General features: G+C 39.0%; 1 long non-coding RNA gene across 1 annotated transcript; it reads right to left on the bottom strand.

Moving 5' to 3' along the window:
• Positions 1-212: 212 nt before the first annotated feature.
• LOC128114101 (uncharacterized) lies at positions 213-23857 on the bottom strand. The gene is made up of 3 exons (XR_008219722.1): positions 23771-23857; positions 21192-21314; positions 213-278 (listed from the first exon to the last, which is right to left on the bottom strand). It is a non-coding gene; the product is annotated as an uncharacterized LOC128114101 (long non-coding RNA).
• Positions 23858-24148: the final 291 nt, after the last annotated feature.

Below are 24148 nucleotides of genomic sequence, written 5' to 3'. Positions count from 1 at the left end.
ATATACTGAGTTGTTTTGCTGTGTCCTGTGTATATTACAATTAATTTCCACACTCTCTTTCTAATTTTTTTCCTCTGGATAATTTCAAATTAGCTGTTTATGTTCACAGATACTTTCCTCATGAATCTAGTAGTGAAACTCTCTGTTTAGTTCATAATATTTGTTAAGCTGGATGGTTGCATGTAGAAGGGTGAAAATAGGTCCATACTTACCACTCTGCACAAACACACAGCTCCAAATTGATGAAAGACCTCAGCATAACACCAGATTCACCACAACTGATAGAAGAAAACAATCTTAAACTCATTGGCAAAGGAAAAGACTTTCTCATAGAACACCAATAGCACAGACAATAAGAACAACAACTAATAAATTGGACCTCGTGAAACTGCAAAGCCTCTCTATGGCAAAGGGCATCATTGTGGCAGGCTATAGAAGTGGGGATAATTTTAACAACTGCACATCCAGTAGAGGGCTAATATAAAAATATTTGAACAAAAAACTAGACATCAAGAAAACAAATAACACAATTACCATAGGGTACAGATCTAAACAGAGACTTTCCAAAAGAGGCAACTCAAATGGCTTAGAAGCACTTAAAGAAATGTTCAGCATCCTTAGTCATCAAATAAATGCAAGTCAAAATTACATTGCAGTTTCATCTTACACCAGTCAGAATAGCCAAGATCAATTATACAAATGACAGTCCGTTCTGTCAAGGATGTGGGTTAAGGGGAACAGTCATTCCTTGCTGCTGGGAGTACAATCTTGTACAGCCACTATGGAAACCAGAGTAGTAGTTCTTCATGACTATGAGAATTAATTTACCTCAAGATCCAGCCATACAACTCTTGAGCATATACCTAAAGGATGCTTCATCCCACCACAGAGACACTTGCTCAACCAAGTTCATTTTTGATCTATTCATAATAACCAGAAAATAGAAACAACCTAGATGACCCTCAACAGATGAATTTATAAAGAAAATGTGGTACATTTGCACAATGAAATATTATTCAACCATTAAAAAATGAAATCATGAAATTCACAGGTAAGTGGAAGGAGCTAGAAATGACAAATATGGTATGTATTCACTTATATGTGGATATTGGCATTAAGTGTTCAATAAACAAGAGAAAATCTATATAACCACAGACGTTAGGTATAGAGTAAGGGAATGGGGGTGGCTCCATCTAGGAAGAAAATACAGAATAGATAGTTATCAATGGACAACTGCAGTAGGGATAAGAACAAGAGGATTAAATGGAGATGGGGAGGGAAGAGAAGGCAAGAGAAGGGATGCATGGAGGGGCAGCTACAAATAAGGGCCACTGGAGGGCTTCCCAAAATACATACATGTGTAAAAGTGATCTCAATGAAATTAAAAAATAAGGGATAAGACCATTCCAACTGGACATCTCTTGTCACCAAATGTAGCTTCCAATGACAAGGAACATGTTACATCTAATTAAGTTGTTGGCCAAAGTGTACCCATTGGAACCCCCAAATAACTCAGACTATTGCCAAGGCTACAGTATTGTTCCCTACAAACTGATAGTAAGGCACTATTGCTGAAGACAACACCTACACAACTCATTGAAAATGGAGAAGTCAGGCTGGTGCCTACCTGGAGCCTTCACCCCTGCCGACTAGTGTTCATGTTACTGGAAGGTACTCTGCACACTACCCAAGGAGAATGTCACCAGTACAGCTAGAAACTCTTCAATCAACAACAGTTACCTGCCTGCAAGAAGCACTAGTGTGATAGTGGCATAGAGCTTGTGGGAGTAACCAATCAACATCTGATTGGATTTAAGGTCCAATCCAGGAGGTGTCGCTCATGCCTGACAATGCTCAGGGGGCCAAGAACCTGAAACTAGATAGGTCAGGGGCATAGGGGAAGTGCTAGAGAGGCCCACAGAAATCCACAAAGATACCCCCACAACAGATTGCTGGCAATGGTCGAGATACAGCCCGAACTGACCTACTCTGGTGATGGGATGGCCAAACACCCTAATTGTCGTGGTAGAAACCCCATCCAACTATTGAGGTATCTGGATGCAGAGATCCATGGCTAGGCCAGGGGTAGATCTCTGGGAGTCCAATTAGTGAGAATGAGGAGGGTTTATATGAGCGAGAATTGTTGAGACCAAGGTTGGATAAAGCACAGGGACAAATAGCCAAACAAATGGAAACACATGAACTATGAACCAATGGCTGAGGGCCCCCCAACTGGATCAGGCCCTCTGAATGGGTGAGACAGTTGATTGGCTTGATCTGTTTGGGAGGCATCCAGGCAGTGGGACCAGGTCCTGTGCTCATTGTATGAATTGGTTGTTTGAAACCTGGGGCCTATGCAGGATTGCTTGGCTTGGCCTAGGAGGAGGGGACTGGACCTGCCTGGACTGAGTCTACCAGGTTGATCTCAGTCCTCAGGGGAGGCTTTGCCCTGGAGGAGGTGGGAATGGGAGGTGGGCTGGGGGGAAGGTGAGGGGGGCCATAGGGGGGAGAACAAGGGAATCTGTGGCTGATATGTAGAACTGAATTGTATTGCAAAATAAAAATACAAATTAAAAAAAATCAATACAAAAGTTCAATAAAAAAAAGAACCCCCCCAAAAAAACCCAATAATACTGTTATGTTTAAGGAATGTGGCCATAAAATGACTCCTAATGACATTTGGCTACACTCATATATTAGTGCCTTGCTCAGTCATCAACAGAAAAGCTGTCTCCTGAAGACAGCTTCCAGGCCAGATGAGGGATGGTAGACCATTGCCCATTCCCCGGATATCTCTCTCATAGAACAGGGCAGGAGTGGGGCCACTCCCTGTTCAAATTAGGACTGGGTTCACTCAGTTCCAGAGAGACAAAGGACATGTCATGTTAGTGTCAGTTAAGCTTCTGTCTCCCCATCAGGAAACGGACTCCTCAGAAATCATGTGACTAGTAGTCTGCCAACTGATACACCTGCAAAGTGTCTACCTCTGCTCCTCCCTGGACTTCCTCCCACATGCATCTGTGTGTGAATTCATGGCTTATTAATGTTTGCCTGCCCTCAATCTGTCTACATATGCAAATCAGGTGTATTCCCTTGTTCTTTTGCCCTCCCTGACAACTGGAGCTTTATAAGCTAGTCTGTTACTTCAATAAATGAACCATCCTCTGACATAGTCTCCTGGGTTGTTGCCGCTAGTCGTGCTCACCAACAACAAATACAGAGACCCACAACTGGACAATATTCAGAGAGTGAAAGATCTTGAAGAGTCCTAAATAGTATGTCTCCATCAAATCTCTCCCTTTGGGGTTCACAGAACCCAGCAGAGTGGATTCAGAAAGACCGTAAGGGCCAGATAGGATGGAAGACACCAAGGCAGCAAGGCCTTCTAATGACAGCAGGACTGATGCACATATAAACCCATAGAGACTGTGGCAGTATGCACAAGGCCTGCAGGCCTCTTCCAGATAGTGTCCCAGTGCTAATAGGAGACACGGACAGAAGCTCCCATCCTTAACCTAGAAGCTATCACTAATTGATAGTTCCTTCCAATGGAGTTTCACTCTTAAAGGCAAGCCCCATGTCCAGCAATGGATGGCTACCACAAAACAAACTCAGTGGCATCTTTGAATGTTCTTTGTCTCATAAGAGGTTATCAGGGCCCTTTTCTGTTTTAAACTTGCAGGTTCTTTGCGTGTGTATCATGTCCTCCAGTTGTGTGTGTTTGTGGTGTTCCTGTCTGTGTAAACCTATGTCTCTGCATCTATGTGTGCTTCTTGAGATTTCCATCCCCCACCTTTGGCTGATTATCTTCTGTTTGCTTGTTTGTTATTTCATATTCCAGTACATTAAAAAAAAAGTATCTTATTTTACTGTTATTCCTTAGATGCCTGTTTATTTTCTAAGAAGAGACAGAAAGTATGTGGATTAAGGTTTGGGGGAAATGGGGAGGATCTCAGAGGAGTTGGGAGAAAGGAAACCTCAGAATATACTGTATGAAAAAAATCTATTTTCAATAAAAAAGTAATAGGGGAAAAAAGAAAGAAAAAATTCAATAAAAAGTCTAAAAATTAAGAATTGCTTTCTGTTTCTAAAGGGCTTCTCCCTCCTTTTTGAGACATTCATTTTATTCATGTGTTGTTTTCTTGATTTATTGAGTTTTCTATCTAAGGTCTCAGTTGACTGACCTTTATAGTAATTAATTTCAATTGTTTTTAAAACAATTCATGTTTCCATGCCACTTGGGTCAATTATTGGAAAATAGTACTCCTTTGGTGGTTTCATGTTTTCTCGTTTTGTGCAGTTCATAGATTTGTCTAGATAAGTAAATATTTGGAAGTTTACCTTTTTCATCTATACCTTACAACCAACTGGCTTCAGTGGAAGAAACCTCTCCCCCAATGCTACTGTCAAGTTTAAGCACTTGACTTTGTAGTTGGTAGAGGCCTGAGGGTGGGAAGTGGAAGAGACTGGCCTTCAGCATGAGCATTGTAAATATGTAGCACAGTCATCAGAAGTCTGTCTTGATAAAAAGCCAGTGGTCATTGTTAAAGGACAAAGAAAGTGCCTGTGGGAGGAACAAGGGGCACTAGACTCCTAGCTCAAGCAGTAATAGTCTCCCTAGTATCCTTTACCATAATAAGGCATGGTGCGGGTCAAGGGACCTCCCTCTGTACTACCTGTGGACATCCAGAATATCAGTTCCACGGGGCAGGCGTAAGTGGACCAACCTCATCTCTGATACCTAGAGTTCAGAGCCAGCAACCATGGAATGGCTATTATTTGTGGCTTTGTGTCTAGATAGGGGTGAGGGCACAGTAGCGTGGTCATCAAGCAGCTCCATCATCTTCAGTTACTGTTAGTAAAAACTGGAAAGTGTGAGCGCCTAATCCATAATTGATGGTGCAGTGGAACATTGCTGATCTTCAGTTTCTCCAGGTAAACCACATAGCTCCCTCTTGAAGCCACACTTTGCTGAACTCAACAGAGTGACACACAGATAGAGTGCTGCTTCCATTACATTTTGTAATGATATCTCCATTCTTTATTTTCATGCTATCTAGGGTTTTTTTGTACCTTGTTTTTGTTTTGAAGCTCTCCAAAAATTCCTTTAATTGGTAAGTTAGGCTACTTCTCTCTCTCTCTCTCTTTCTCTCTCTCTCTCTCTCTCTCTCTCTCTCTCTCTCTCTCTCTCTCTCTCTGTGTGTGTGTGTGTGTTGGGCATGTATGAAGATGATTAATGAGACCTTACAGCTCTTCTTAATTTTTCTTTTTCAATCTTCTTCTGGAAGCTTTTAACAAATATTTGATGTCCCGGCCCTAAGAGCCAGACACTCTGATTCTGAACTCTAATATTATCTCATACAGTGTAATTTTAGAAGCTCTTTAATGTATACAATTTAAAATAATGCCCTAGAATTATGATGATAAGAGAAAGATTAGTGAAACTATAAGTAGAGCGATGTCTGGCAATGCTGAGAGACTCACGGCCAACGGAGTTTAAAGCAGACATGAACCAATGCACACGGAAGAAAACAATCACTATAGTTAATATTTTCCCCAAAGACTATAAACATATGAATGATGTGACATATTTGTTTGAAATGCAGATATTTTACATCTGATAATTCTGCCAATTAAATGTGTATATGTTAAATAGCATATATCATCAGACAAAGATTTCTATATGATTCTGAATCAGAAAGCATGAAGATTACACTTTAAAACAAATTAATCATTTAGGAGATACCTAAAAGGTTGTGGCTAATATTTGAAGGCTATAGAAATCAAAGTCAAATTCTGCTGCATAACACAAAATACTCTGTTACATTCTGAATAATATGTCACTTATGTCACTTAAAATGAATGCTGGACTCTTTGCAACTGTTCAGAGTTTATATTGGGAAGAGGTCAGGTCTTGTGGCTAGGTTCTTTCTTAAGGACAGAAACTACTACTACTGCTGCTGCTGCTGCTGCCGCCACCACCACCACCACCACCACCACCACCACCACTACTACTACTACTACTACTACTACTACCTCTTTCTCTCTCTCTCTCTCTCTCTCTCTCTCTCTCTCTCTCTCTCTCTCTCTCTCTCTCTTTCTCTCTTTAAATTCAGTGGGAAATGACAACTTATTTTTCTTAGAAGAATATTAATTCCTCTACACAAGAGTATCATTTTATTTAATCAAAAGTTTAAGTGATTTATTATGTTATATCTGTTTTTCTTAGGTCATTATTTTGATTAATGTTTTACAAAATAGTTTTCACTACTTAAGATTTTCTTAATAGCAGATAGTTTTTTTCTGATCTGATTGTTAGAAAGATTGAAATTCTAATAAGATTTTAGACATTTTACTTTAGAATATTGGGAAATCAAAGACATATTCAGGTTGTAACCATGATTCTATGTGACATAGCATTGCTAGGTAAGAATATTATTGGTTTTAATAACAAATTCTAGTCTTATGGTAAAATTACACAGGCTATAATAAAAATGTTTGGTCACCAAGTCTGTAACAGTTCATTTTCACCTATGAAGGATCATTTAAAATGTCTTCTGTAGTTCATCTCTTCTTCATTTTAGAAGCTTCCTTACTTTTAAGAGGTATTGGAAGTTATTTTTAATTCACTCTTCTGTGTGGGAAAATGCCTTTCTAGTAAGATTTTCTTGAGAACAGATGTACTTTGAATTATTTCAATTAAGTACAAATTACTTCCTTCATTAAGGCTTAATCAACCATGTGAGCAAAATAAATTAAGTATGAAGGAAGGAGGGGTCTACCTTTGAGTCAAATTATAATAGAATGCTTAGTCTACCTACAGAAACATAGTTTACATCAGTGAAACGCTGGAATAAAATTATATATACCACTTTGTCAGCTAGCAGAACTAATTCGTATTTAAAATCTTAGACAGATGATTCACTGTCTATAAAGAACTTCAAAGAATTGAATATATCTTCTTGAGTTCTATAAAATATAACTAGTCTTTGTCTATTTGACTAGTCTGTTAACTTCTTAATTAAAAATATTTACATTGAAAAGAAACAGTGAAAGGAGAATAAATAGACACTAAATGGGATAAAAATATTGAAAAACTCACCAAAATACTAATTACAGAGACTACGAATGATAGACAATAAACGATAAGAAAGCCTTACGGACAAATATTACATTGTTAAAAATTAGAAGCTCAGATTCTATATAAGTGTGACTGTGGAAATAGACCAGTGCACAATCAAGCAGTATGCAAGTATCCATTTATCTAACATACATCTTTAGTATATATCATAGGTTCAAGAGGAGACACATACAGTCATGCTAATTTGTTATGCATTTTTATATAGTTTATGATTGCAAGAGGCTGTTAAGTATTTGTACCAGAGACAATATAGGTCACAAAGCCTTAATATTAAACCACAGCTTTTCAAGGACAATTTTGAGAAAATTATTGCAAATCAGCTAGCTTTTCTGCAATATTAAGCAGAACGAATACCTACCATGGAGGCAAAGCTATGCCTTTTAAATATGCCTTTTAAGGTCACTTTCTTCTGCGTCTTCTGTGTCGTGATGTTCAGGTCTTGCTGTTGCAGACCCTCTAGGTTCTGGTGGTGGCATATTGCTCTTTATGTTGTTGTATGTGTTTTTGCATGGGTGTCTACCCATCTCTTCCTCCAATAGGTGCAAGAGGTATCTGTGCTTGCCATGTCTGTGTCTTAGGGGGCCACTCTTGGTCCAATCAGAGTTCTTGGTCTAATTGGAGCTGGCGGATTCTGTGTCTCTAGGAGCCACTGAGGGGGATGGGCAGATTTGGGGTAGGGAGTGGGTCTTGTAGATTGCAGGGTCTGATGGGGGTGTTGGTGGGGAGGCCTGCCTGCAGGGGTCTTCCCTGATGTCCTGCAACTGAGGCAACCTAAATACTATTCTCACATTGAGTGGGCTTATGTGCATGTAGACAAATTGCTAAATGTTCTTATTAAATAAAAACCTGGAGCCAAATATAAGGGTGAAGACCTGAGAGATCAGAGGAATAGGAAAAGCCACAAGCTAATCTCACCTCACCCACACCTCAGTCTCCAAAGATACCTACTTCCAATATACCCACACCTATATGCCTTTCAATTTTGCTATGTCATTTTCTCTCTCATTACAGCTATGTCACTTCTTCTTCCTGCCCGTTTCTGTCACTTCCTGTCTGTCTGTACAGACCTCCAGACCTCTGTGGTTAGTGCTGGGATTAAAAGCATGTGTCTACCATGTTTGGCTCTGTTCCCAGTGTGGCTTTAAACTCACAGCAATCCAGACAGATCCCTGCCTCCCAAATGATAGTGTTAAAGGTGTGTGCTACCAATGCCTGACTTCTATGTTTAATATAGGGGCTGGCTTTTTCCTCTAATCCTCAGATAAACTTTATTGGATTGAACAAATAAAATACCACCACATGTGCATGTCTGTATGGGGCTGTCTTAATTAATATATTTATGTGACTACCTAGTCCAATATAGGTTGTACTATTCCCTAGAAAGAGAGTCCTGAACTGTATCAGTGTAGAAATAGAGCAGTGATCAATTAAGTAAGCAGCAAACAAGTTTTTATTTATCTCTGTTGCTGCTATGATATAACTAGCTGCTTCACATTCCTACCAGTGTGGCTTCTCAATGATTACAAATTATAACCAGGTGTCATGGGCTAAATTAAACTATTTACCACCCACCTCCAAGGCTATGGCATTAGTGATATGTCTGGACATACTTGTGAGAGCATTTCCTGTGAAGTTTAACTGGAGGGACAAGCCCCTTCTTGAATGTGAGCAACAGTAACCCATAGTTGGAAGTCATGGAATTAATAAAAAATAAATAAAAATGAAAGCCAACAAAATGCTGGCATACTTCAGTGTCTGCTTTCTTGCCCACTGAGATATGATCAAAATACTGTTGCATGGCTCCATTACTACATAGGTACCTAGCATCATGCCGTCTCCAATGATGGACTATATTCCTTAAGAAATATGAGCCAAAACAAAGCTTCCTTCCTGTAAGATGTTGTTGATCACAGAAATAAAAGAAGTAACTAGCAGAAAATTTAAGCAATTGCTCAACATCTTTAGTCATCAGATAAATGCAAATCAAAATGACTCTGAGATACAATCTTACACCTGTCAGACTGACTAAGATCAAAAACACTGATGTCAGCTTAAATTAGAGGGGATGTGGAACAAGGGGAACACTCCACTGTTGGTGGAAGTGCAAACTTGTACAGCTACTTTCGAAATCAGTATGGTGGTTTTTCAGAAAACTGGGAATTAGTCTACCTTAACACCCAAAGATATCACTCTTGAGCATATACCCAAGAAATGCTCAATCATATCACAAGGACACTTGCTCAACTATTTTCATAGCAGCATTATTCATAATAGCCAGAACCTGGAAACAACCTAGATGCCCCTCAACAGAAGCATGGATAAAGAAAATATGGTACATATTATACACAGTGGAGTACTACTCAGCAGTAAAAATGACATCATGAAATTTGCAGGCAAATGGATGGAACTAGAGAATATCATCCTGGGTAAGGTAACCCAGACTCAAAAGGACAAACATTGTACTTACTCACACACAAGTGGATACTAGATGTAAAGTAAAGGATAACTAGACTACAACCCACAACTCTAGAGAAGCTAGCTAACAAGGAGGACCCTAAGAGGGATGCATGGATCACCCTGGGAAGGGGAAATAGATGAGATCTCCATGAGTAAACTGGGAATGGGGGGGCAATGGAGGGTAGGGAATGGGGGATGAGAACATAAGTGAACAGGATAGTGGGGCTGGAATGGGGATGGAGTGGGAGAGCAATGAAAGAGATACCATGATAGAGGGAAACATCAAGGGGTTAGGGAGAAACTATATGCTAAGGAAGTTTCCAGGAATCCACCCCAGCTTAGACTACTAGCAATATTGGAGAGTATGCCTGAACTGGCTTATCCCAGTAATCAGATTGAAGAATGCCCTAACTGTCATCATGGAGCTTTTATCCAGTAACTTCTGGAAGCAGATGCAGAGATCCACCGCAAGACACGAGGCCAAGCTCCAGGAGTCAAGTCGAAGAAAGAGAAGAGGGATTCTATGAGCAAGGGGCATCCAGATTATGATGGGGGAACCTAAAGAGACAACCAAACCAAACTAGTGGGAAGTCATGAACTTTAGACTAGTAGCTATAGAGCCTCTACAGGACTGGACTAGGCCATCTGCATAAGCGAGACAGTTGTGTAGCTTGATCTACTTAAAGGGTACCCTTGCTATAGATCAGGGTCCATCCATAGTGCATGAGCTGGCTTTCTGGAGCCCACTACCTATGGTGGGACACCTTGTACAGCCTTGATGCAGGGGGAGTGTTTTGGAACTGCTTCAACTGAATGTACTAGGCTCTGTTGACTCCCAATGGGAGGCCTTACCATTTCAGATGAAAGAATGAGGGTTGGGTTGTGGTGTGAAGCCTGGGGAGCAGGAGGAGGGAAGAGATGGGGACCTATGGTTGGTATGCAAAATGAATAAAAAAAATTCTTAATAAAAATATGCTTTAAAAAGTAACTAGCAGAAAATTAGTGCTGAGAAGTACTGCTGCAAGAAAGCTAAACTTTTTTTTAAACCATATGGTCTCTAAAGTGCTTAGTTTATTGGAAGAATGTTGAGGATTTGGAAAATGTGGGCTAGAAAAGTTTTAGAATTCTGTAAGCAGACTGTAGTGTATGATTTAGAAGAAGTTCAGACTAACAGAGGGTCAGAAGAAATGCAGAAATTAGAGGACTGCTTCATAAAGTTTCAGAAGGGAACACGATTTCTACAAGGAATCAAACAAAACAACTTTTGTTATTTTCTGGAAAAAAGATATCTGTGTTTGGTCCAGTGAGAGACTATTTTGTTTGGTGGAGAAAGAGCATGGTTATTGCTCAAAACTATTATCAAGATTTACAATAAGAGAGCAGTAATCAGTGTGTGTGTGTGTATGTGTGTGTGTGTGTGTGTGTGTGTGTGTGTGTGTGTGAGACATGGTGGTTTGTACCAAAATACCAGGTAGTCCCAGAGGCTAATCAACATTTGGAAAGGTTGACTTCCTTGCAAAGAATTCTTGAGAAGACATTTCTTGTAACTGCGAAGGTAAATCTAACTTATAAGGCAACACTGTTGGGAATGTGGCAAGTTCACAAAAGGAAGTTTCAGAAATTCAGTGGAGACACCATAGGCAAAGAATTGGAGAGCTAGGGCTACCAATGTGCACTACCAGAGTGCAAACATTGTCGCCCAGAGTCCAGATATCAGATATGGAATTGCAGGATTTAGTGGTTTTGATAATGAGTCTTGGTTTTGGTTTTGGTTTGGTCCAATTTCCCTCTTGCTTTACTCTCATTCTTTCCCTGGGAAATGTAAATGTTAAGATGATGAAGAGATGGCTCAGCTAGTAAGAACACTTGACGCTCTTGCTCAAGAGTTAAGTTCAGTTCTCAGCATCCATGTAGAGTATCTTACAACAGCCAGTAACTCCAGTCCCAGTGGTCTGATGACCTCTTCTGGTCTCTGCAAACATGCATGCCAACGGTGCACAGACATATGCTCAGGCACATGTGCATATTAAAAAATCTGTGTCATTATATTATTGGAAGTATATATGTTTTTATTTTATAAAAGCTCAGAGTTTAAAAAACTTTTTGAATCTCAGTGGAAACTCTGGACTTCTACATAGTGGTAAAACTGTGAAGACTTTGGAGAGTCTTATAAATGAACTAAATATATCTTGTATTATGAAATAAACACAAGACTTTAGGGGTCAAGTGAGGAATACTAACATTTAAAGTGATATGTTTGGGTGTTTAGGTTGAAAACTGATGGATTTCTTGATGTTTAATCTTGGATTGTTAACTTAATGAGACTAAGAAAATTCTAGAGGAGATGGGAGATGATTCCACAACATTAGACCTGGGGTTTAAACCCCTAGCACCTACGTGAATAGGCTGGCATTGTCCTACACACCTATAATTCCAGTGTTTGGTGGGGGGGACTGGCAAAAGAAGTATGGTTGAGGCTGGCTCTAGGATCAATGAGAAAAAACTGTGTCAAACAATATGGAGACAGATCCCCAACTGGCTATCTCTTGTCACCAAATGAAGCTTCCAGTACTGGATTTGGGTTATATCTAATTGACTTGATGGTTCAAGAGGTCCCATGGGAACTCACAAACAATGCAGGCTGTTGCCAAGACTATATAGGTAGCTAGAAAAAAAATGACCACAAGGCCCCCTTGCTGAAGACAAAACTTAAACAATCCATTGAACATGGAGAAGTTGAGTTGGTGCCTACATATACCCTTTACCCTGTAGCTAGAGTTTTCCTGCCTGGCCCACAGTCAGGACAAATCTCTCACCTGCCAGTCCCACAGCCGCTCAAACCCGACCAAGTAAACACAGAGACTTATATTGGTTACAAACTGTATGACCATGGCAGCCTTCTTGCTAACTGTTCTTACAGCTTAAATAAATCTATTTCCATTAATCTATATCTTGCCACGTGGCATCTTCACATGCTATTTCTCATAATGGCGGCTGGCAGTGTCTCTCTGACTCAGCCTTCCACTTCCCAGCTTTATACTCCTCCTTGTCCCGCCTATACTTCCTGCCTAGCCAATGGCCAATCAGTGTTTTATTTATTGACCAATCAGCAACATATTTGACATACAGACCATCCCACAGCACTTCCCCTTTTCTTTTTTTTTTTAAAAGGAAGGTTTTAACCTTAACAAAGTAAAATTACATATAATTTGGGAATTTGGGCATAGCTTCTCTTACTACTTCCTGCTGGAGGGGGGTGCTGTAACTTATGGGGACACAAAGAAAATTTTGGATTATGGGTAGTCCCTGAGGGTGTATCATCTGAGCCAGTCGCCTTGAAATGGTTCTAGATGTTGAATCATCTGGGCCATAGTGTCACTGGAGTCCTTTCAGGGGGTCTTGGCTGGTCAAACCTGATGTATCTTAATCTGGAACAAATCCATAGCCTTTGACTTTCTGTGGGAACAAAAGCAGAGACTCTTTTGCAAAGCAACATATCCTTATATCCAAATTTTGAAGTCAAGGTATCTTTAAAATATACATTTTGGCATAACTCAACAGCTTTTACAATCAAATGTTTTTCTGCAGTTAAAAATCCCAAAGACAACACAATCCAGATTCTCTGTGTAATATTCATCTTCACATGGCTTATTTTTTATATTCATTTTACTGTCTCTTTAAAGACTTTATTTTTTTAAACTATGTATTTGTTTTTATAACTGTATATATCACCTTTTTTGTCTCTTTCAAGCCTATGTATATTTTATACACATTGTAAACTGTTACATCTGAATCTGTCTTATTGTGAATCTATTGCTTTAAACTGCAGCAGCTGTGGCTGCTGGCTCCACCCACCTCAGCTTCCCAACATGGCTATGTTTACCACCAGCTCTGGGAGCTATCTTGGGTCTATGCTTTTATCCAAGCAGCGTGCAGTCCAGAAACCTCTTTTCTTGTTTTGTACTAGCAAAGGCTAAATCCACCACACAGCTTAATGTGCCACTTGCAGAGGCCTCATTCCTACCAAACTGCAGGTCGAGCATGCACACCAGAAACCCACAAGTAGGTCAAACCGGCAGCTGCCGCTCATTTGAGAGAGACAATTAGGAACTGTTTTTAGCTCCATTTTAGAATCTTTTTTCTCAGTTTTTAGGTGGAAACTCTTGCCACCACGTTGGACACCTTTTGTAGCTAGAGTTTTCCTGCCTGGCCCACAGTCAGGACAAATCTCTCACCTGCCAGTCCCACAGCCATCAGACCCAACCAAGTAAACACAGAGACTTATATTGGTTACAAACTGTATGGCCATGGCAGGCTTCTTGCTAACTGGTTTTACAGCTTAAATTAATCCATTTCCATTAATCTATACCTTGCCACATGGCTCGTGGCTTACCGGCATCTTCACATGCTGTTTGTCATCCTGGTGGCTGGCAGTGTCTCTCTGACTCAGCCTTCCACTTCCCAGCTTTATTCTCCTCCTTGTCCCGCCTATACTTCCTGCCTAGCCAATGGCCAATCAGTGTTTTATTTATTGACCAATCTACAACACATTTGACATACAGAACATCCCACAGCATTACCCCTTCATGATAGCATCTTTGTTACAGGAAGGTAGTCTGTACATTACCAAAGGAAAAATATGTACACCAACCAAACCACAAATCCTAGAATCTACAATGGTGTACTTCTTATAGGATATACTAGTTCAATGTTGCACAAAACATGTGGGAGTAACCAATCAAAATCTGGTGTGACTGAAGGTCCACTCCAAGAAATGGAGAGCATACCCAACACTGCTTGGGTAATTGAGAACCTGAGACTAGGTAGCCTAGGAATCTAGGCTAAAACAAAATACTACTGTTCAAAAAAAAAAAAAAGCTGTAGCAATGATGAAATGACTCCTAAAGACATTCTTCTATGCTCATAGATCCGTGTCTTGTTAAGCCATCACCAGAGAAGCTTCATCCTGCTGCCGACGAGAATAAATATAGATACCCATAGCCAGATATTCTGCAAAGAATGAGAGACCTTGGAGTACTCTGCCCTAAATGGGATGCCTACATCAAATTCCTCCCCTTAGGGTTGGGAACCCCTCAGAAGTTGAGGCAGAATGAATGTAAGAGTTAGAGGGGGTGGCGGACACCAAGGAAGCAAGGCCTTCTAAACCAACATGATTAAAGCACATGTGAATCCACAGCAATAGAAGCAGCATGCACGGGGCCTGAACAATTCTGCACCAGTCGGGGGTCTTAGAACTGAAAGGAGAAGTGGTTATGTGGCCCCATCCCTATCCCAGAAGCAATCTCCAGTTGATAACTGCTTATGAATGAAAATTTACTTTCCTCCAAGAGAGTCTCACTGGTGAAACTAACTACTCTTTAGGCTAGGCTGCATGCCCAGAGTAGATGGCCAAGAGAAAATGAACTCAAACTTTGGAGGTTCCTTTTTTCATAAGGTCATGTCAGGGATCTTCTGTTTTATCTTTTTTAAAAAATGTTTATTTTATTACACATAAATATGTAGTATACTATATATAATTAATATTAATATATTATATATACTCTGACATATAGTTTTTTCTTCTCTCTTTTTACCCTGTATGTCCTTTGAGTATATATTATGTCTTCTACTTTATTGTTGTCATGGGATTCCTGAGTTTGTGAACTAATGGCTCTCTGTTTCTTCTGCTTTCTTTTCAGCTCTTTTCCTTGTTTGTTTGTTTGTTTTGTACAATTCTGTCATGCTAGTTTTTGTTTCATCATATTGTATATTTATTATATTATATTATATTATATTATATTATATTATATTATATTATATTATATTATATTATATTATATTATATTATATTATATTATATTATATTATTATATTATAATCACATAGAAACCTGTTTATATTCTAATGAGAAAGAAAGGGGTTGGAACTGGATAGGAGGGAGAAGAGGGAAACTGGGAGGAACAGAAGCAAAGGAAACTGTATTAGGATATATTATGTGGGAAAATGCATTATCAATTAAAAGGGGGAAAGGGCATGAGAAATGAGCAAAGAGTACAGTTGAGAGTGATAGATAGGAAACCCAACTCTCTCTCTTGCTTCAACATCCTCCTCTGGCCTTGAAATCTTCCTCTGGTCTCTATAAGTCCACAAGCTTTATCCATGTGTATCACACAGACACACTCACACACAGACACCCACACACAAACACATGCCTATGGCATTAGTGAGGTGTTTGTTTGTGTATGACTGTGAAAGCATTCCCAGAGAAGATTAACTGAATTAAAGATCCACCTGAAATGAATACAGTTCCATTATACAGTATTACATTCTCCTTTCTCTGCTTCTGGGACAAAGTAGATGTTAACATTTGTCATAGGCTCCCCCTGCCATGGAACCACCCACCACCATGACTTTCTCATTATGATAAACTCTTTCCCCCTAAACCATGAACAAAAATAAATATATCCTTCCTCAAATTGTTTAGTGAGGGATTTGCCTAGAGTAATAAGAAAAATAACCTTTTTAAAAAATAATTTATTTAAATTTACTTTATGTGCATTGGTGTGAAGGTGTCAGATGCCCTGGAACTGGAGTTACAGGCAGTTGTGAGCTGCCATGTGGGTGCTGGGAATTGAACCCGGGTCCTCTGGAAGAGCAACCAGTGCTCTTAACTGCTGAGCCATCTCTCCAGCCTGAAAAATAACTCTTATAGAGGCAGGTGAACATCATATTTTAAGATAATGGACATACAGTAAGGATTAATTTATATCTTTCCATTCATAATTTCATAATTGCTTTTAAAAAAATTCTCTTTATGTTTGAGGCTATAATATGATTATATCATTTCTTCCTTCCCGTTTCTTTCTCCAAACCTTCTCATATACCCATTCTTGCTTGCTTTCAAGTTTTGGCCTCTTTTTTCACTAATTGCTGTTATATACCTGTGGATATTTGTATGTGCATATTTGTTCTTCAATTAGACCTGCTCAGTATGTACAACGTTACCTGTGTGTATGTTTTCAGAGAATACAATTTGGTGCTTGGAAACCAATTGATGTGCTCTTTCCTGGACACAATTTTTTCCCCATCCTCAGCATTCTTTAGTTGTCTACAGTTCTTTGCACAGGGTTGAAGTCTGATGGCTTTTCTCTATCCACTTTGGTATGTCTATTATTTTTGTCTTTGTTCAGTTCATGTTTAGCCAGTCATGTGTCTGAGACTGTGCGGTTGTAGCTTCTATTACTAGAAAATATAATCTCACAGCAAGCTCCCTGATCCTCTGGTGCTTACATACTTTTACCCACTCTTCCTCAATGTTTCATGAGCCTTAGGTGTGGAAGTGTAGATGTTTCCATTGGGACTGGGGTCTACGACCTTGTATTTTTATTGATTGTAACTCTCTGTCTTTCTCAAAGAAAAGCTTCTTTGATGAGAAGTGAAGACAACACTTCTCTGTGAGTATAAGAACAAATGTTTAGATGGTAGGTTATGCTGGTTTAGTGAAGTGGTGGTAATAGATTATCCTCCAAGATCCAGGGCTTCACTATCACTGAGTAGTTGCCTAGGTGTTCCATACCAGATAGAGTTCTTTTCTTGTTGATCAGGTCTTAAGTCCACTTAGAGAGCTACTGGTTACTGCCACTACTACACTCTTGGGATTATCATGCCATGCTGGTTGTTTTTGAGGTTCATAGGTGCCATAGATTATAAGGACTGTGGGCTGCTTCTGTCTTTCAGGGAGGTGGCATTCTTCTGATTTACACGATAATGTCGGCTCTAAAGATTTCCGTTAACTCTGGGAGACAACCAAGAGCAATAGCAATAGGCTGTGTTGGGAGTCTTTGGGGTTAGTTTTCTTATGTAAATGATGTTGAATAAATGATGGATAAAAGAAAACTTAGTCAGCTTGGAGCCATGTGTTTTCCTTTCATTTTTTAACCCAGGAGCTGACTGCTTGTATTTTGCTGTCTCCCAGTATTTATTTCCTGAGATGTGCTTCCTGTGTTTTCAAGTAATTAGAAACTGTATTAGGGGAAGAGACATAGGATTGGATACATGCTTTCTTCTTTGCTTTCCCTAGACTCTCAAAGTAAACAGATATGAAGAGGTTAGGAGAGTTCAGCACTGTATTGATCTCTAGAATAAATTTGTAAGATATGAAGAAAAATAACTTTCTTAGTTTCTGTTCTCTGGTTCTGTTTTTCAATGACTATTGCCACAGTACTTCATCGATTTACAGCACTGAGTTTGGCTAGTCTGTCAAAAGTAAATTTTTCAAACCATTTGTGTTCTTGCAAAGGGTAGCACTGGAAGAAAAGTACTTCTCTGGATAAAATAGTAGAAATTAAGATATGAGAACACTATTATGGCACATAGGACTTGGTTGAAGGAAGGAAAGGAATATGGAAAGTTAACGTTATAGTTTTCCAAAGAAAAATATAATTCAAGCAAATGTGCTGTGGGATGTTCTGGATGTCAAATGTGTTGCTGATTAGTCAATAAATAAAACACTGATTGGCCATTGGCTAGGCAGGAACTATAGGCGGGACAAGGAGGAGAATAAAGCTGGGAAGTGGAAGGCTGAGTCAGAGAGACACTGCCAGCCAGCTGCCAGGATGACAAACAGCATGTGAAGATGCCGGTAAGCCACGAGCCATGTGGCAAGGTATAGATTAATGGAAATGGATTAATTTAAGCTGTAAGAACAGTTAGCAAGAAGCCTGCCATGGCCATACAGTTTGTAACCAATATAAGTCTCTGTGTTTACTTGGTCGGGTTTGAGCGGCTGTGGGACTGGCAGGTGAGAGAGATTTGTCCTGACTGTGGGCCAGGCAGGAAAACTCTAGCTACAAATGGTGTCCAAAGTGGTGGCAAGAGTTTCCACCTAAAAACTGAGAAAAAAAAAAGATTCTAAAATGGAGCTAAAAACAGTTCCTAATTGTCTCTCTCAAATGAGCGGCAGCTTCTGGTTTGAGCTACTGGTGGGTTCCTAGTGTGAGCGCTCGACCTGCAGTATGGCGGGAATGAGGCCTCTGCAAGTGGCACATTAAGCTGCGTGGTGGATATGGCCTTTGCTGATCCAAAAAAAAAGAGGTTTCTGGGCTACACACTGCTTGGATAAAAGCATAGACCCACGATAGCTCCCAGAGCTGGTGGAAAACCTCCCACCACCATGTTGGGAAGCTGAGGTGGGCGGAGCCAGCAGCCACAGCTGCTGCAGTTTAAAGCAATAGATTTACAATAAGACAGATTCAGATGTAATAGTTTACAATGTGTGTAAAATATACGTAGGCTTGAAAGAGACAAAAAAGGTGATATCTATGCAGTTATAAAAACAAATACATAGTTTAAAATGATAAAGTCTTTAAAGAGACAGTAAAATTAATATAAAAAATAAGCCACGTAAAGATGAATATTACACAGAGAATCTGGATTGTGTTGTCTTTGGGATTTTTAACTACAGAAAGACATTTGATTGTAAAAGCTGTTGAGTTATGCCAAAATGTATATTTTAAAGATACCTTGACTTCAAAATTTGGATGTAAGGATGTGTTGCTTTGGAAAAGAGACTCTGCTTTTGTTTCCACAGAAAGCCAAAGGCTATGGATTTGTTCCAGATTAAGATACATCAGGTTTGACCAGCCAAGACCCCCTGAAAGGTCTCCGATGACATCATGGCCCAGATGATCCAACATCCAGAATGGCTTGAAGGCAACTGGCTCAGACAATATAGCCTCATGGACTATTCCATAATCCTAAAATTTTCTTTGTGTCCCCATAAGATACAGCACCCCCCTCCAGCAGGAAGTAGTAAGAGAAGCTACGCCCAAATTCCCAATTATATGTAATTTCACTTTGTTAAGCTTAAAACCTTCCTTTTTGAAAAAAAAAAAAGAAAAGGGGAAGTGCTGTGGGATGGTCTGTATGTCAAATGTGTTGCTGATTGGTCAATAAATAAAACACTGATTGGCTAGGCAGGAAGTATAGGTGGGACAAGGAGGAGAATAAAGCTGGGAAGTGGAAGGCTGAGTCAGAGAGACACTGCCAGCTGCCATGATAAGAAACAGCATGTGAAGATGCCGGTAAGCCATGAGCCACATGGCAAGGTATAGATTTATAGAAATGGATTAATTTAAATTGTAAGAACAGTTAGCAAGAAGCCTGCCATGGCCATACAGTTTGTAACCAATATAAGTCTCTGTGTTTACTTGGTCGGGTTTGAGCGGCTGTGGGACTGGCAGGTGAGAGAGATTTGTCCTGACTGTGGGCAAGCAGGAAAACTCTAGCTACACAAATGTGTATGTAAATACATATTTTCTAAAGATCCAAGTTTGGAATAAAATAAATAACAGAAAATTATCATTTTCCCAGCATTAACCTTTCTGTGCTTTAGATGAATTTGAATCTAGTAAGTAACACTGAGTAGAATGTAAGTATATTTTCTCCATTGTTTCCTTAAGTTTTCAGCTTTGTTACAAAGGGCTGAATGAGATATGGAAGAAGCTACTGCACTTCCTGACATGCTTCCCAAAGGACAGAGGCATTATAAACCTTATGCCTGTAGGAATATAGGAAATGTTTTGACAGGGTTGTGAAGGAAGCACCTTTGGTTGTTGCAAAGTATATACAAGTGAGATGGTAAAAGGTCACCACTGCTCATCTGTTGATGAGTTCCTAGATGGAGTCATGTGACCTTGTAATAGTGTGTAGTGTTGCATTAAACATGGTATCACATGAGTTTGTTTTATATACTGATTTCCTTTCTTGAAATACCCAGCAGTGAATTTCAGGATCAAATGGAAATTATGTTTTTAACTTTTTGACCCACTTCCATTCTGTTTCCTATGATGACTGCAGGAGTTTTCATTCCTCTCAGTGGTGAACAAACGTTCAGTTTACTCCACATTTCTTACACTTTTTGTTTTCTTGGTTATCACCATTCTAACTCGAATCAGATGTGTATCAATGGGGTATTGATTTTCTTTTTCTTGCTGTTACTAATACTGTGTGTGTTTACATATACCTGTCAGCTGCTGCATGTCTTCTTTACATTATCTATTCAGAGCCTTTGTCCAATCTAAATAGGATTATTTGTTTTCTTACTATTGAGTCTTTTGAAACCTAATTTCATGTGTTTCCATAATTCACAGGTGTACAGTTTGCAGATATTTCCTCTCCTTTCTTAGCAGTCTCTTTATGTCATTTTTACAGCACTAGGTTGTATTGGCAGGGATAAGGGTTGGGGATATATATTTATAAATATAAATGGAAAATCCTCAGTTCCTTTAGTGTTGTTAGTATGTATGCTATATCAAAGCTAACCACCTGGTAGTGAATAATCCATTATGGGGCTCATCTCTGGCTAAGATCAGTTCTGCTGCTCTCAGCATTCCTTTGTTTCCTGTAGTTCATTGTCTAGGGGTGGGGCCCCATGAGATATCCCCCATCCATGTTAGCATATATGTTATGTATTTATTCAGGTCTTGCTAAGGCAGTCACGTTGTTGAGTCATCATGAGAATAGCTGTCACTTCTAGGATACATAATCTCACAGTATATAGCCTGGTTCTCTGGCTCTTATAATCTTTCCATACCTTCTTCTGGGCTGTTCCATGGGACTTAGGTGCAGGAGGTATGTTGTACATATATGCATTGGGGCTGGTGTTCCATTGTCCTCTTCATTTTTACTGGTTGTGATTTTCTGCAGTGATCTCCATCTGTTGCAAAGATAAATTTATTTGATAAAAGATGAGAACTACACATCTGAAGATCTTGAGCTAGTATTCACAAGTAAGAGAGAACAAGTGGCACTTCTCTTTCTGGGTCTGGGTCTCCCCTAGTATGATATTTTCTAATTTCATCTATTTGCCTGTTCATTTCATGATTTTAATATTCTTCAAAGCTGAGTAGAATTCCACTATGTAATTTTGCCACATATTTATTATCCATACATCAGTTGTAGGACATTTAGGTTCCTTCTTATTTCTAGCAGTGAGCATGGCCATTGTGGGATAGGATATTTGAGTACCTTGGGCAGATATCTGCGTCAAATGGTAGATTTATTACTAGTTTTCTGAGCATTCTCCACACTGAGTTGCAGAATGGATTTACCAGTTTGCATTCACATAATAAAGAATGAGTTTTCCTCTGTTTTTTATATCTTCCAGCATTTTTTTTTCCCGAGACAGGGTTTCTCTGTGTAGCTTTGCGCCTTTCCTGGAACTCACTTTGGAGACCAGGCTGGCCTCAAACTCACAGAGATCCACCTGCCTCTGCCTCCCAAGTGCTGGGATTAAAGGCGTGTGCCACCACCGCCCGGCTACATCTTCCAGCATTTTATGTCACTTCTTTTTATTGATCTTAGGCTTTCTGACAGGGGTAAGATGAAATCTCAAAGTTCTTTTGATTGGCATTTTCCTAATTGCTATGGATGGTGATTATATCTTGAGATATTTATTAGCCATTTTTATTTCTTCTTTTGAGGACTCTCTTCAGATCTCTACCTTTGTTTTTTGAACAGTTCATTTGTCTTTTGACTCTTTGTTTTTGAGCTCTTTATATATTCTGGATGTTAATTCTCTATCAGATATACAACTAGGAAAGATTCTCTTCCACTCTATAAGCTTCCTCCTTACTCAACTGATTATTTGCTGAAGATTTTTATAGCTAAAATATTCTACTAGAGAGAATAGGGCTCACCATGGCAGAATTACAGGACCACTAGAGAGGTCAAATTCAAACATGTATTTTCTAAATGGAAGATTCAAGTTTAGTGAAATAATTGGTGGTTGCTTAAGGAAAATGATTGGTGTGGGACTAGAAGCAACCTTTTTGACTTATATAAGGACATCTGACTATGCAGACTGGTTATATTTGCTTTCATCAAAAAATATTTCTTTGATCTAGTGAACATTGTTATTCTTATTTGAGTAAATTTCAAGAAAATTGGTGCCTATAGATCAAGAAATGTAATTTTATGAGGTGTTTATTTAATGCATATATCTTTGAAATAAACAGCCCTGTAAATAATCAATGAACTTATTGAGTTCTTGCTGACAGTAAAATCTCACTCTCCATGTGTCTGACTACTGAGATATCATTATAAACCATATGAAAAGTTACCCAACTACTTGGAAGTAAATTGATTCCTATGCCCCTCAAATAAGCAATCTTGAAACAAAATCAGAAATGTGGCAGGATGAAATTCTTAAATGAAAGACTCAAACAACACAATCTGAACTACAGACCTCCAAAGCTCTCTCCAGAGTTTTAATTAAGGATAATGCTCTTCTCTTCAGGAAAGAGACACTTTAAAACTTTATGGGGGAAAAAAAAAGCAATAGATCTTAAATCCATGTGAAGACTCAGAGAGAAACAGTACGTACTAATCCTGCTGCTATAATTGAAGCTATTTTGAAGATTTAATTCTCACTCCTCCTTTTTTGCCAAAGGCTAATGCTTTGCATGCAATGATAAGGTTCAATACCTACACAAGCTCAGTGATGTTTTCCTTGGGGCTTAGGAAACACTGCTGTTGATAAAGATAGAATTGCCTCTTTTTTAAGGGAAGGAATTATTTATGTAATATAAAGTGTTTTCTCCTTTTAATTATCCCCTTGCTTTATATTCAAAAGCCACTGAAGATTCCTCTCAAAGAATTACTATTCTACCTTAGACAACCCAGTTCATTTTCATACACTGTAATTCATTTACTATACTGCCAAATAAAAAAATTAACAGCTATCTTCCATAAGACGATATAGGTGACTGGACTCCACTCATAGTTATATAGCAGGGAATATGGAGTCTTAAGATACACAAGATTGATAATATCTTTTTAATTGACAGTGTTTGAAATGGGTGACATCACATTTAAAAAAGTCTAAATTTCCAATGTGTCTTATAAAAACATCTTGCCTGCTAAAATTAAGTCCACATTTTTTTATGGCTTGTATGGCAGAAGGTCCCACATTTGGCTGCCTTGTGATCATATTAACTCAAACACTTCAGACTGATGGGTGTGAGGTTCACCTTTCACATCTGCAATAAAACTGAAGCTTGTGATGCTCACCGTTTTGTCATCAGCAGGACACATCTGAAGTTGTGGTATGCAAAACAAAATGATGCTGTACTGAGAAAGAATCTGCCATCATGTCTGCCATAGAATACTTACCGCAGCACAAATCATGACCCTGAATGCAGCCCATTTCTATTTGCTTCATTTAGACATTTTCCTTTTACAATTCATTGTATGTAAGACAATCTAAACAACAACAAAAAATGAAAAACAAACAATAGTTAAAATAGTATCTTTACTTTTAAAAGTGATCTCAAGAACAAATCCAATTTACCTCTCATTGTAGAAGAGGAGAAATAAGGAACACATCTAGAAAGTGATGTGTTTTGATTATGACAACTTACCTTCATTACTGGGTTAGATATATGCCATAATAAAATCACGATGGACATTTCATAAAAAAATGTAAAATGTATTTTTATTATAAGTCTAATGAACATTATAACCAAAGAAAAGTGCTTCATCAAAAAAAAG

The sequence above is a fragment of the Peromyscus californicus genome, unplaced genomic scaffold, assembly GCF_007827085.1.
Source record: "Peromyscus californicus insignis strain IS unplaced genomic scaffold, ASM782708v3 Scaffold_19__1_contigs__length_69161282, whole genome shotgun sequence".
In the NCBI taxonomy this organism is placed as follows: domain Eukaryota; kingdom Metazoa; phylum Chordata; class Mammalia; order Rodentia; family Cricetidae; genus Peromyscus; species Peromyscus californicus.
Note: the sequence above shows the minus strand (reverse complement) of the source record. Positions and strands in the feature narration are given on the sequence as shown.